This window comes from Ictidomys tridecemlineatus, chromosome 8 (assembly GCF_052094955.1).
Source record: "Ictidomys tridecemlineatus isolate mIctTri1 chromosome 8, mIctTri1.hap1, whole genome shotgun sequence".
NCBI lineage: Eukaryota > Metazoa > Chordata > Mammalia > Rodentia > Sciuridae > Ictidomys > Ictidomys tridecemlineatus.
The window spans coordinates 58,557,255-58,571,498 of NC_135484.1; the positions used below are offsets into that span (position 1 = coordinate 58,557,255).

Here is a 14,244-nt window from a genome sequence, read left to right on the forward strand (position 1 = left end):
TATAATAACATTTTGACTGGGGTATTTTTCTACTATAGTAGAACCATGTTATTGATTTAATGGAAGAAAAGTATTACTTTCTCATTTGCATTACATAGGCAGAAAAGTCATTAATGCTAAGAGAGTTTTCACATGATTTCCTTGGGATTTATGGATATATATATATATATATATTCTTAAAGATAAATGTTTTTTGAAAATAGTTGAGGTACTTCATTCTTCTGCAATCTATATTTCCTAATTCTTCTTTTGTCTTATTGATTGACATAGATTTTTCGGAGCAATTTAAATTGATAAAAGCAAGTATCCTGTCCCTATTTCTATTTTTACTAAGAATGATTTTGTTGTTTTGCCTCCAAGTAGGTTGGTAGTTTAACTTAAAGTAGACTGCTTTATTATGTTATAAAAGTTCTCTTCTTAAAAAGCATGAATTAGGATGAGTAGAATAATTGCTTGAAACATCAGGCTTATTCAAATGGCTTCTGTGTTTCTTATCACTTTAATTTTTTTTCTTTCTGTGACATATAATAAAAATATTGCTACTTCAGAGTTTCAGAAAACTTATTTTTTGAAAGAAATATTTGCTTAATGATTTGATTTTTTGTGTTTGTTGACTTCTTTGCAAATCAATTTATCTATGCTTTCTGAGAAAACCATAATTTCATAAAAATTCAAATTTTAGGATTTCAAATAAATATAATTCTGCACATAGATAATGTTTTATCTTGAGTATTTAGTCTAAGAACTTATAGCTCTGTCTCTTTTTTCAGTTTAATATTCATATTTGCTTAATTTTAAAACTAAACCGTACATGTAATATGCTGATACATAATTTTTATTATCTTCTAGATATATTATGCTTTGATTATACTTTTCACCCAATAGGTATTTGAGTGTTTGAAATTCCTGACTCATTGAGTCTGATGTATAAACCTTTTAGTAGTATTTCAAATTATAGGATATTTGGATCATAGAATTAATAGTATAAAATTTTATGGCCTAATATATGATAATTTTCAAAAATGCTTCATAACTGCTTGAAACAGATTTGTACTATCAATTTGCAGTTCACTACATTTAATAATTTTATTATAATAAAAATTCTATATCCTAATTTGCTTATATCTACTTAATTTAAATGTTGCTAACATGCTAGTGTCAACCACAATGTTTAATTTCTGACATTCTATATTAGTGTTGTATACTTACATGTTATGCTATGTTGCTCATAAAACTTTCTAAATGTTTCATTTTCAATTTACAATATACTTCTTAAACAAACAAAATAACCCCCAATTGCACTCAATTTTGTGTTACATATTATATGAAATTAATTCTATCATTCATACTTACTTTTAAAATTTGTTTAAGAATTAACAGTAACAAGAAGTTAGGCAATCATAGAATATTAGAGAATAAAAGGAATAGCTACAGTTGGATAAGGATGTGAGAGAAGGGATCAGGAATCATGATTTAAATGCACAACATTATTTAAAAGTGACATTATTTAAAAATATATGTTGTAAACTCTGGGGAAATCAGTAAATAATTTAAAAATAATTTAAACTAACATACCAGGAGATGAAATACTATGATATCATATAATATAATGTTTGAATTAAATTGGAGAAGGCAGAAAAACAAGGAGAAAAAGGAAAAAAATATGAAGAGTAGAAAGCTGTTATAACATGATAGCTATTAGTTTAACTATATTAATGATTATTAAGTGAATGGTCTAAATACACCAATTAAAAGATAAGGATTGTTACAGTGGATAACAGTCTTGAGTCAGGACTATGTGTTGTCTGTAAGAAATTTACTTAGAACTACATTATACTTGGGTTAAAAAAGAAGGAGAAATATTCTATGCTACCACTATCAAAAGACAGGTGACTTGGCTCTGATGATCTTAGAAATGATCTCAGAATGAGGAAGTGTTTTAGTCATTCCCTATTTATCCATTTGTGTTGGAGGAATGCACCCTAGAGTTGTATGGATGGCTGAGCACAGCTTCTGATGTTGGACAGATGAAATAACAGCAGTTTAATGGTCACTTGTACTTATAGCCTGGAAGAAGAAGACATGCACACCACACGAGACCACATGGGATTACATTCAGGAACAGAGTATGAAGACACTGGAGTCTCCCCAGATTTCCGAATGTGGATGGTTATTTGAGTAATTCTACCAGCTAGCAGGTAACTGAATTTTCTATACAGAGGTAATCAGAACTGTATCTGGTCCCCAAGATAAAGTTGTTTGACCAAGAGGACCTTATCTGCAGAAGCAGAATGGGGAGGGGAGCTTGTGGTAAAGCCTGTTTGAGGATCATCTGATTTTAGAGATGTTAAGACAGCACAAAACTTTGAGTCTTATTTTCAAGCCTTACCCCCCAAAAAAAGATTATCAAGAAAAAAAGAAGCATTATATAATGACAAAGGAACCAATTTCTCCAAGAACACAGAACACTACTAAATGTGTATGACTTAAATACAAAGCATCAAATACTTGAAGCAAAATTTGATAGAACTGAAAGGAAAAATAGATAAATACACTCTTACAGTTGCACTTCAACACCCTTCTGTCAGCAACTGGTAAATCAAGTAGACAGGAAATGGGTAAGGCTATATGTGACCTGAACAGCAGTGTCATGCACTTGATCTAATTGGCATTTATGGAATATTGCATTCATTTATATGACCTTCTAGAAAAGGCAAAACTATAAAGATGAGTAATACATCAGAGATTGCCTGGGGATTCAGTGATGATGAGAGGATATTTTAGGGCAGTGAAATTATTCTGTATGACATTGTAATGATGAAAACATGACATTCTGCATTTGTCAAAACCCACAGAGTTTTGCAAAACATGGAATGAAGTTTAGTGTATGAAATGGAAAAAGTTATCTAGGGTGATGTGGAGCCCAGAAATGGAATACACTCTGACAGAAGCTAATTGTATTACAAATGTTTAAACAGTCTCACTGAAGAGGGTGTGTGGAAAAGGTGTTGATCTAAGAAATGAGTGCAGCCTGTAAGGGTAAAGGTAAAAGGTATTTGTACATGAGGACATTAACAAGTTGAGAAAAATTGCTTCTCATGGGGATATGGATGAACAACTCTGAAACCACTATGCACATATTCTAGAATTCAACAGTTGAGTTGATGGTATATAGGGAGCCAGATTTCTCACTGTTGGAATGGGGATCACAGACAAGCAAGAGGAGAGGCTAGAATGAACGATGTGGTAAGACATTAGAATTGGAGATATCACATGATATTATGTTCAACTTTATATAGAGACAGATGATTATGCCTAGAAATATTTATAGATATGTGTATATGCATAATTTAGTATACATACTTAGTACAGTCCTCACTTTGTCAGCTGAGAGCAAGGAAACAATGATATCCAGTAGCAATGAGCATACCCAAAGCTCAAATCTTGTTTCTAATACCATTTTCCATTAAAAGGAATCAGGGCTCCTTAAAAAAGAAAAAAGGCTAATTCTAGAACTGCAATAGAAAATAAACAAGATGATCCCCAAGGAATTGTATAGTTCCTTAAATTGTGGAGTTTTGAAAACATAATGAGTAACTATGAAGGCAGCCAAAGTGAAACTGTAGCCAAATGAAAGAGCTCCCAAAGGCCAAACACAGTAAAAATGCAAGAAATTTATATATATATCACTGTGATATATATATATATCACTGTGCCATCACCCACAGTTTTAAAACCATTACCTAAAAACTGCACTGATATATACCACTCACGTCCTACACAGGCAGTAGAAACGGGGTTCCCTCTGGTGGAATGGGCTGGCTGGGAAATAAAGGCTAAGCGAAATAAAATGGTGAAATAACCACAGATAACAGAAAGAAGTTTCAAAAGCAGGGGCAGGATGGGCAAGCTGATCAGAAGGGTCCAGCTTCTAACACATCAAGGAGCCCTTGTTTGCTTTATTTATATTGGAAGACATCAAGGGAATTCTATGAAAAATTCTTGACCAAAAGGTTAGAAGTGGGGACAGGTAGACTGCTCAGTTCCTAATGGGTTACCCACATTTCTGGTGCTACTGCAGGGTCCTTTCTAGCAGAGTAGAGGGGAAGGTCACATGCACTGGGCAATCTGTCTCCATGGAAGAGCCACAGAAAGGTCTCAATGCCAGACGTATTCCCTCCCTGACTGCCACGCCGAGAAAAGGTCTTCAGGCATTTCATGGATGGCTTCCTGCAGATATAAATACACGATTAAATAAATAACTTCTATGCACATCTCATGGAGAATCCCAATAAATTTTTGTCAGTGTGCACCTTCAGGAGATGGACTGATCTCCCTATTCCTTAAGAGGGGCTGTGCCCATTGACTTTCTTCCAAAGAGCACAGCATGAAATAGGGAAAAAAGTAAATTGTGGAGGAACCTGACAAACACTCCTCAGCACAGTAATTGAGATTAACATCAAGAAATATGAGTCATAATGATGGTGCAGACACCTGATCTAATGTGATGAGAATAGCATTTTACCTCTATGGCATTCCTCCATCAATACCACCAGTCTGATGAACACCAGTCTAGTACAAATCAACAGAAAGACTCAGTGAAGGGATATTCCACATACTTGGCCAGGGCTCCTTAAAACTGTCAAGGCTTTCAAAGTCCTGATGTCTAAGAAGCTACCCCAGCTAAGAGGAGCCTAAGGAGACTTAAGGACTAAAGGTAATGTGCCATTTTGAATGGGATCCTGGAAAAGAAAAAAAAAAACATTCAATAGAAACTAACAGAATATCAGGTTAAAAAACCACTAAAGGGTCTACTTTAATTACTAATAATGTACCAATATTGATTCATTAATTTTGACACATGTACAATAAGGTATGAATAGCACAGGAAATCATGAGTAGGGTATAAGGGTACTCTCTGTACTGTCTTTGAAATTTGTAAACTAAATTTATTCTCTTTTTCATCTTTTTACGTTAGTATTCTAGTAGTCTCTTATGGGTTTTCCAACAAATATGTTGATGAAACAAATCATCCTAGAAAGAGAGAGCATGATCTGCCTAAGAAATTGCCTGGCAGTTCTGTCCTTTAGGTAACTCTAACTTCCCCTTTAGTCTATTTGCTTCACTTTTAATAAAATTTTCAACATTTATTTATTCAGTCAATATACAAAGTTATAGGAAAACACACAGGTAAAATTCACTATACTATATTCATTATACTTCTACAGCTGAACTTGTCCAAATATAAAAATACTTTTGGCTATGATCAGTAAACATTTGCTGACCCTAGCTCCTTCAGTGATAGTCTTCTTGTGAGCGTGTAGGAAGGCTCTTCCATTCATGAACTAAATGTACCTCATACCCATGTTGTTAACTTTCATATTTCAATTGCTTCATTTTCTCTTTGCTTGAAATAATCTCCTATGCTATTTATTATGGCCTTAGGAGAAATAGGCTATAATATTTATGTATATTTTATAGATCATATATCTTAGTTGTTTAGTAGGCTATACTATCTAAGTTTGTGTAAGTAAACTCAGTAATGTTCACATAATGATAAACCCCACCTAACAATGCATTTCTTATGTATTCCTGTATTAAGTGGTGAGTGACTGCATGTAAATTATACACATCTGTACAGAGCATATGTGTATGTGTATATATATTAGTGTATATATACATTTATGTAAGTGTATACATCTATACTATAAGCTATACATAGATATCTTTTTTGAGAGAGAAAGAAATTTTTTTTAATATTTATTTTTTAGTTTTCGTTGGACACAACATCTTTATTTTATTTTTATTTGGTGCTGACGATCGAACCCAGCGCCCCACATATTTCAGGCGAGTGCGCTACCGCTTGAGCCACATCCCCAGTCCATACGTAGATATCTTATAGAAACAACACAAAACACTTGCTTTAAATAATATTAATTCTTCATGCATGCTTAAATAAGCTACCCCAGTGTTCATACTCATATATTCTAATTTTTATTATTTAATATTTTAATTTACATTTGTAATTTGGTGATAATATTTTCAGATTTTATCTGATATGTGACTCTAGATCATGGGAGGTTTCTTAGCTTTTCACAGGTGAAATTTGGGACCCAAGTACTAGTAATTACAACAAATTGTGAGGAGAATCATGTGCAATTTCTCTCACTAGCAGAAATACAAATACATTGAGGGCACCACAGAAGAGTAGTGTTGTGCTATAGAATAGCAATCTTTCTGAAGAAAGAAATATAAAGATATTTTAATTCTGGAGAGCCAAACTCCCAGGGAGAGATTTGGTACAGATTAGAGGTATTCATATCAGCATGGGGAAAACAGCAGGGGCTTGAGAGAGAGAGAACAGGCAAGGGCGTGAGCCAGGCACACTGTCCTGCAGAACCTCAGAAAGGTTCCCAGAATTTGGGTACATAATTATTAACAAAAAAGAGAGAAAGAAAGAAAGGAAGGAAGGAAGGAAGGAAGGAAGGAAGGAAGGAAGGAAGGAAGGAAGGAAGGAAGAAAAGAAAGCTCTTGAAAGGAAATAAAATGTTTATATAACAAGAAGAAAATACTGAAGTGTTTTTCCTATGATGTCTCAATGATAAATATTGATAGGTTCTACTTAAAATGTAGGCATCTCTTTTCCTCTAGTAACTTAAAGTTGTTATCCAAGTACTTTGAATCCAGACACTAATGATCCAAAGATTACTATTTCCTCACCAAAGCCAAGGCCTTCCTTCAGTTCCTTCTTGCAGTTGGTAACATTTCCTGCTCTTGACCTCTGTCTATCAGCAGCATCTTCCCTTTGCCCCCTGCTACTGTTCAATCTCTGGGTTCTCCTCTTTGGCCTTCCTTCTTTCTCTAATCTACCTAAAACCACCAATTTTTCTCTTTTAATTCATTTAATTATCCATCTATTTTAATAATTTCAGTTCTTTTTATTTATTTGTTTATATTCCTAATACTTCTGTTGCATTTGAGTGTTTTATTTCCAACTATATGTAATAGCTACTTCAAATAAATTTAAACAATGTTCATAGTTCATTCGACAAAAAGAAACCCCAAATCATAACCCCTGACTTTTCCAGTAAAAGGTTGGTTTCTGAAGTTGAAAACAAACAAACAAAACTGAGTTTACACTGGGGGATATTTCTCTTCCCCTTTTTACAAATTTTCATGGATGTATGAGATTAGGACTGTATAATATATACTTGGCATATAGAATTCAATGACAGTCATTATTTTCCTTTGTTCAGCCCTGGTGGGTAGGGAGAACAATGGCAACCTTAAAATGCCCATATTGCAATATCTGGAATATATAAATATGCTTCTTGCAGGGCAATAATGATGTTCTATGTGATTAATGGTCTTGATTTGGAACATTATCCTGTATTACTGGAATGGGAAAACTGTAATCACAAGGGTCTTTATAGAAAGGAGGATACATTTTTATTGTTCCATGCTACATTTTTATGTTATTTGTTATGACAGTAGTAGGAAACTTGAAGTTGAATATAACTCCTAATGTTTTTTTTTTAAATTTTTCCTTCTTTCACTCTGTATACTATGTTAAAAACACAAAAATATATCTGTTATTTCTTGCTTTAGGATGTCTGATTTACCTGTTCTCCTCAAGTATTTTACATACTAAGGTGATTATAAAGATGCTGTCATTCCTGTTTCTTGATTGTCTGAGAGTCAATCAATGCTATATTTCATTGGTATTTTAAAAATCACCAAAATATCAGTTCAATCTTATCATTTCTAGGTTCTTAAGCTAACAGTGGTTCTATTTTCTACCACAGCAGGTTCAAATCTGTCTTGCTTTCCCTAGTGTAACTTACAAGCAGGCTTCCCACACTGAGCTCCAACTTTATCAGATAGTCTCTGCCCATGCTCTGTGCAAAATCATTTTGCCTCTCTGTCTTGGCTCATGCCTTTCCTACCACCTCGACTGCCCTCCCTTACTGTCGGTCCTTCAAATCTTTATTTCTTCATAGGCAGGCAGGTCTTACTACTGCTGACACTTTATATTGACTAACATAGAAGCTATAAGAGTTTCACTCCTGAAAACTGCCTATTAGTTCCTTACAGTTTAGCTTTTGATAGCTTTCTAATTGTTTCACATATTTCACTTTATTCCACAACTAAAATATAAGCTATGTTTTTGCTTTTTAAAATAATATATGATTATTATAACTATACATAGTTGTATCATAAAATGCTATAATATTTTATAAATGATCACATATCAGAAATAATTTGTAATGAAAAAAATGTCAAGTAAATTAGTATCTATATTTTCCCTGTGTGGAAGTTTTTTAAAATTTAATACCTCATTTATTCATTTTGCCAAAATTCAAAAGACTGATCTGACTTGAAAGAAAAATGATAATCATTTACAATGCTCTTATTTACATAATTAGGAGTAATAATTTTTGGAATCACAAGTTCCCATTTTTAAATGCATGTACTGATTTCTCAGCAAGTGCATAATTATAGTCTTATAGTTTCTATATATGTATTCTAAGCTCTGTTTTAAATACGTATAACTCCACTCCAGTGGTGGTTCAGTTTGAATTAAGAATTAAAGCCTAGAAAAGCTGAGCGATTTGTTCTCATCCAATATCATTGAGTTGAGATTTAGCCGGGACTAAGGTGCTCCAGGTATCAAGCTTCTGCCAGTAAGATCCTTCCTTCCCCAAAAGACTAGAGGAAAGAATACCTTTTGAGAATGGATTTTATTCATTTGGAATCTTAAGTTACCTTACTTCACCATTCTTATTGAGCTTATTTTGTATTAAGATAATTTGTGAAACTGTACTAAACATGCAGAGTTTCTGGACAACTATGGCATTCTATTCAAAAGACATGGATTGGTTTCAGAATTCGCCGTTTTGACAAGTTCCTGAATTAGGTGATGCTGATGCAGGTTGTTCCTAGGGCAAATTTTGAGGAGCATGGTATTCAGACCCAGGTGACATTAGGCATGTGATTAAAAAGAGTTGCCACAGTAGTGGATGATAGCCATTATTATACTCTTGTTTCCTTGTTTTGGGTTTATAATCATCAAAAAATTACTTTGCAAACAGGAGTATAACCCACCCTACTTTTGCAGTTAAGAATCAAAAAGAGCAGATGAAGTTTAGAGCCATGTAGGCAACTAGTATTCTGTGTGTTGGGGAAAGCTAACCGTTACGGGAATCAGTTGATCATAACAACATGTAAAGGCTAAATAAGTGCATAAGCAAAGGTTAACAAGAATGATAGTAATCATTAATCAGTATTTTGATTAATTCTGTATAGGATGAGAACAGCTTATTCTCTAAGAAGATTAACAGTGCAGAACAGAACACAAAGCAAAAAATGAAAAAAACAAAACCCTGGACCAAGAAAGAAAGATATTGTCCTTGCTAATGATCTGATCATTTCTAAGAAGAAGTATATATGTAATATAATATACATACACGCTTTTGTATAAGAAAAGAAATATGACTGTGCTGAGTGTTCAGTCATTACTTGTTAATCCTTTTGTTGCATAAAATTTATCTGGTGAGTCTTAATATTATTAACTTGGAACATTTCTTATTGCCATAAATAGGAAGTATTTCTGGTCAAGACTAAGGATTTTAAGTCCTTTGGGTATAGCCCAAGGAGAGGGATAGCTGGTCATATGGTGGTTTCATTCCCAGATTTCCAAGGAATCTCCATTCTGCTTTCCATATTGGCTGCACCAATTTGCAGTCCCACCAGAAGGTATGAATGTGCCTTTTACCCCACATCCTTGCCAACACTTATTGTTGTTTGTCTTCATAATAGCTGCCGTTCTGACTGGAGTGAGATGATACCTTAGAGAAGTTTTCATTTGCATTTTTTTAATTCCTAGAGATGATGAGCATTTTTTCATATATTTGTTGGTTGATTATGTATCCTCTTCCTGAGAAGTATCTGTTCAGGTCCTTGGCCCATTTGTTGAATAGGTTATTTGGATTATTTAGCTTTTTGAGTTCTTTATATACTTTAGAGATTAGTGCTCTGTCTGATGTGTGAGGGGTAAAAATTTGCTCCCAGGATGTAGGCTTTCTGTTCACCTCATAGATTGTTTCTTTTTCTGAGAAGAAACTTTTTAGTTTGATCCCATCCCATTTACACAACCACATAAATATTTATATCAGCACAATTCACAATAACTAAACTGTGGAGCCAGTCTAAAGGCCCTTCAGTGGATGAATGGATTAAAAATGTGGCATATATACACAATGGAATTTTACTTAGCAATAAAAGAGAATAAAATCATGGCATTTGTAGGTAAATGGATGGCATTGCAGAAGATAATGCTAAGTGAAGTTAGCCAGTCCCCCCAAAACAAATGCCAAATGTTTTTTCTGATACAAGGAGGCTGACTCATAGTAGGGTAGGGAGGGGGAGCATGGGAGGAATAGATGAATTGTAGATAGGGAAGAGGAGTGGGAGAGAACGGGAGGGAGCAGGTGATTAGCAAGGATGGTGGAATGTGGTGGACATCATTATCCAAAGTACATGTATGAAGACACCAATGGGTGTCAACATACTTTTTATACAAAGATATGAAAAATTGTGCTCTATATGTGTAATAAGAATTGTAATGCATTCTGCTGTTGTATATTTAAAAATAAAATCAATTAAAAAAAACAAGGATTTGTTCAGTACCAAAGTTCCTTGTTATATCCATATTGCTGGCTATATCCTTGTATCTTCAACTCTTACAGTCTCCTTGGTCCTAGACATTTAATTAAGGATCACTGCCTTTGTGGTCCTTGGAGCTCACTGAGAGAACCTTTTAAAAACACTAGCTAGCAGCTGTTATAAGCCTTTTTGGTGAATATGTAAAACTGGGAAGCTTCTCTCAATGGGAAAATTAGTGAGGAGAAGGGATTTATATTCCAGTGTACAGTATATCCTAAAAATGATTTAACTCTTGGGAAGTTGGTTACCTTATTTATTGGCATAATGATACCAACATATCTCATAGGATTATGCTGAATATGAAATGATACAGTATATTTACTCTACTCTCAGACTGAGTGTGCCTTTTTATTGCCTAGAGATGAATACTCTTTCATATGTTTATAAACTATATTTTTATGTAGACTTCAAAATGAGGAAGCAAGTGATATTTCATCAGTAGTGAAAACTGATATTCATGTTGCCTTCACTCCTACATGGAGATAGGAGCTATGCCCACTTTTATACAGTAGGCTATATAGGTGGCTGCCTGTAATTTTCTACTGGAAACCTTCACAGTGTGGCTGAATGCACATATGACTTTTAACCTAAAAGTTGCTTTATGGTCTTTATGGACTTTGGAGTATTTTGAATGGAAAAGAGTGCCATGTCTTGACAAAGTTCCATCTGTTAAAAAAGGAACAATTTTCTTAGTTAAAATGATATTTCTGTATTTAAAAAAAATCAAGCTATTTCCAATTCTATTACTTCTTTAGTAGGGATTCAGTTATAATATTTAGAAATTATTCATGTGTCAAAACTATATCTGGACCAATCAATTCAGTTTTGCATTGACTTTTACTCAAAGTCAGTATGAAAATATGGAAATATTGAATGAAATTCCATACTTATGATTTAATTATGTTTTAAATGGGCCTCAAAAGTGAATATATAAATAAATGGAAATACTTGAGTTTCTTATGGCTGTGTTATATAGTGATGGAGTCTATTATGTAATCATTATCTTTATTTTCTATATGAAAGTTCAGCTTGGAGTTTAAAACATATGCAAACTGTGAAGAGACTATGAAGTGTTGAGCTTAAAATAAGTACCCTAGCTTCATCCTGTTTCCTATATGGCAATAAAATTAGTAACCTGAGCATAAGCATCAAATTACCATATGAAAATAAGTTTATATTGAAGACATGTAATGCCAATAAATGTCTTAAAAATTAAAGTTTAATTAATAGTCACTTGCTACTATGAAATTAGAAATGTTGTATCACAAATCCCATCCACCTTAGAGAGTCAGTTTGCAATAAAAGAATAGAGGGAGCTTGCTTTACCTAATAACTATAACTGTTTTCACTTTATATTGATTGATTTTTAATGTTTTTATTAGTGCATGTATATTTATATTTTATTAGTTATATGTGTATATAGAGATATATGTGTGTGTTTATTTATGTATATATATATATATATATATATATATATATATATATATATATAACTTTTTTTAAACCATTCTTCTGTTGATGGGCACCTACACTGATTTCATAATGTGGCTATCATAAATTTTGCTTCTATAAACATTGATGCACCTATATCATTGTAATATTCGGATTTTATTATTTTGGGTAAATACCAAAGAGTGAGATAGCCGATTCATATGGTGGTCCCATTTCTAGTTTTCTGAGGTATTTCCATACTGCTTTCCAGAGCAGTTGTAGTAATTTGCAGTTCCACTAATGATATGTGAGTATTCTTTTCCTCACCACATCTTCACCAGCAATTACTATTATTATTTATATTCTTGATAATTTCCACTCTGATTGGAGTGAAATAAAATATCAATGTAGTTTTAATTTGCATTTCTCCTATTGCTAGGGATGTTGCACGCTTTTTCAAATATTTGTTAGTCAGTTGTATATTTTTATTTTGAGAAATATTTGTTTAGTTCTCTTGCCTGTTTTTTTAATAAATTTTATTTTTTAAGCAAATGACAAAGATTCAGTTTACCAACTCTTTTAAACCTTTTAAACCACATTATGTATTTAAATAATTGTCAAAACTTATACTAACTTGCTAGCATTAATGCACAACTAAGAAACATCCTTAAACTTATAGTAAACCATATATACATTACCATTAATGTATTAATGTCTTTCATTGTTAAATAATGAAAAAAAGCCAAAATTATCTCTATAGATGACTCATATGGCAATGTTTACTTCACAGCTGGTTTGACACTACCTGACTCACATGTCAAACACAGTGGAAAGCAGATACACACTACTGTTAGAATATAATTTATCTTAGCATTACTCAAAAGTCAAGTCTCACCTTGGATTACATTTAATAAAAGAGCAAAGTGCATATAGAGATTAAAAAAATTTTGAAGGCATATACAATGGTCCTATTTTGTGGCCGCAACAGTAATAAACTCAAAGGTCTATGACAAATAGGGGCAATGATGAACTGTTCATAAATTCTTTAGGTTAGGTACAATTATACTGAAAGTTGAGTTCATCTTAAATCTTCAAAAACTGTTCCTGTTAATCCTCAAATGGTTCTTGTTATGATTTAACATTTCTGTTAAATGCATGCATTGAATTACTTGATTCCAAGTGTAGCAGTGTTCCTTACTATACATCGTTAAGGACTTTGACTAGCTGTCTTCTTCAACTTCTACTTCTCTTCACCATTCTCAATAGTTCTCTTAGTAGTGATTTTTTTCTGCTTTTTACTATTTTGGTAGAAGGTGATAAACATTTGAAATTGCCCATCCATCTGCTGCCAAATGATGCAGAAGAGAATGAAGTGATGTCACTGTGACTTAGTGACCCAAATGAAGTAAATCCTGTATTAAATGAATAAAAATCACTTCCAGATTATGTAAATCCACTAAAAGCAGAGAAAACCAAACTTGTACCTTGGTTTCTGCTTCCTCAGGAACCCTTTCAGGTCCCAAAAAAGTCTTCAGAAGGGTCTTCAAAGAAGTCAAATTAAAGTGAGTCCTTTCCACCAAAAAATTCCCTGAAGACATCATCTGGGTTCTGGAATGTGAAGCCAAACTCACATGGACCATCAAAATGACCAGCACCTCCTCCTCCACAATCTAATCTTTCTTTGACAAAGTTGTCATAGATGTCCTATTTTTTTAAGCATCTGATGATGCTTCATATGCTTCAGCTACTTGTTTGAATTTTCTCTCTGCTTCTTTTTTATTCTCAGAGCTTCTAGATGCCTCTTTAGAGCCAGTTTCTGGTATGCCTTTTTTATATCATCTGGTGAGCCATGTCTCTGCATGCTTAGGTCTTTGTAGTAACCCACCATGTTTTAATAAATTGTTGGAACAAGTCTGAGTTCATGGTGCAGCTACCTGGGTGGCAACAGCAGCTTCTTGCTCATGTATTGATTAGGTTATTTGTTTTGTTTGTGGTAAGTTACTTGAGTTCTTTATGTATTCTGGATATCAATCCTTCATTGGAGGAGTAACTGGCAAACATTTTCTTCCATTATGCAGGCTTTCTATT

At 33.4% G+C, this 14,244-nt stretch overlaps 1 pseudogene; it reads right to left on the minus strand.

Moving 5' to 3' along the window:
- Positions 1-13,247: 13,247 nt before the first annotated feature.
- On the minus strand, positions 13,248-14,044 carry LOC101966725 (dnaJ homolog subfamily B member 6 pseudogene; annotated as a pseudogene).
- Positions 14,045-14,244: the final 200 nt, after the last annotated feature.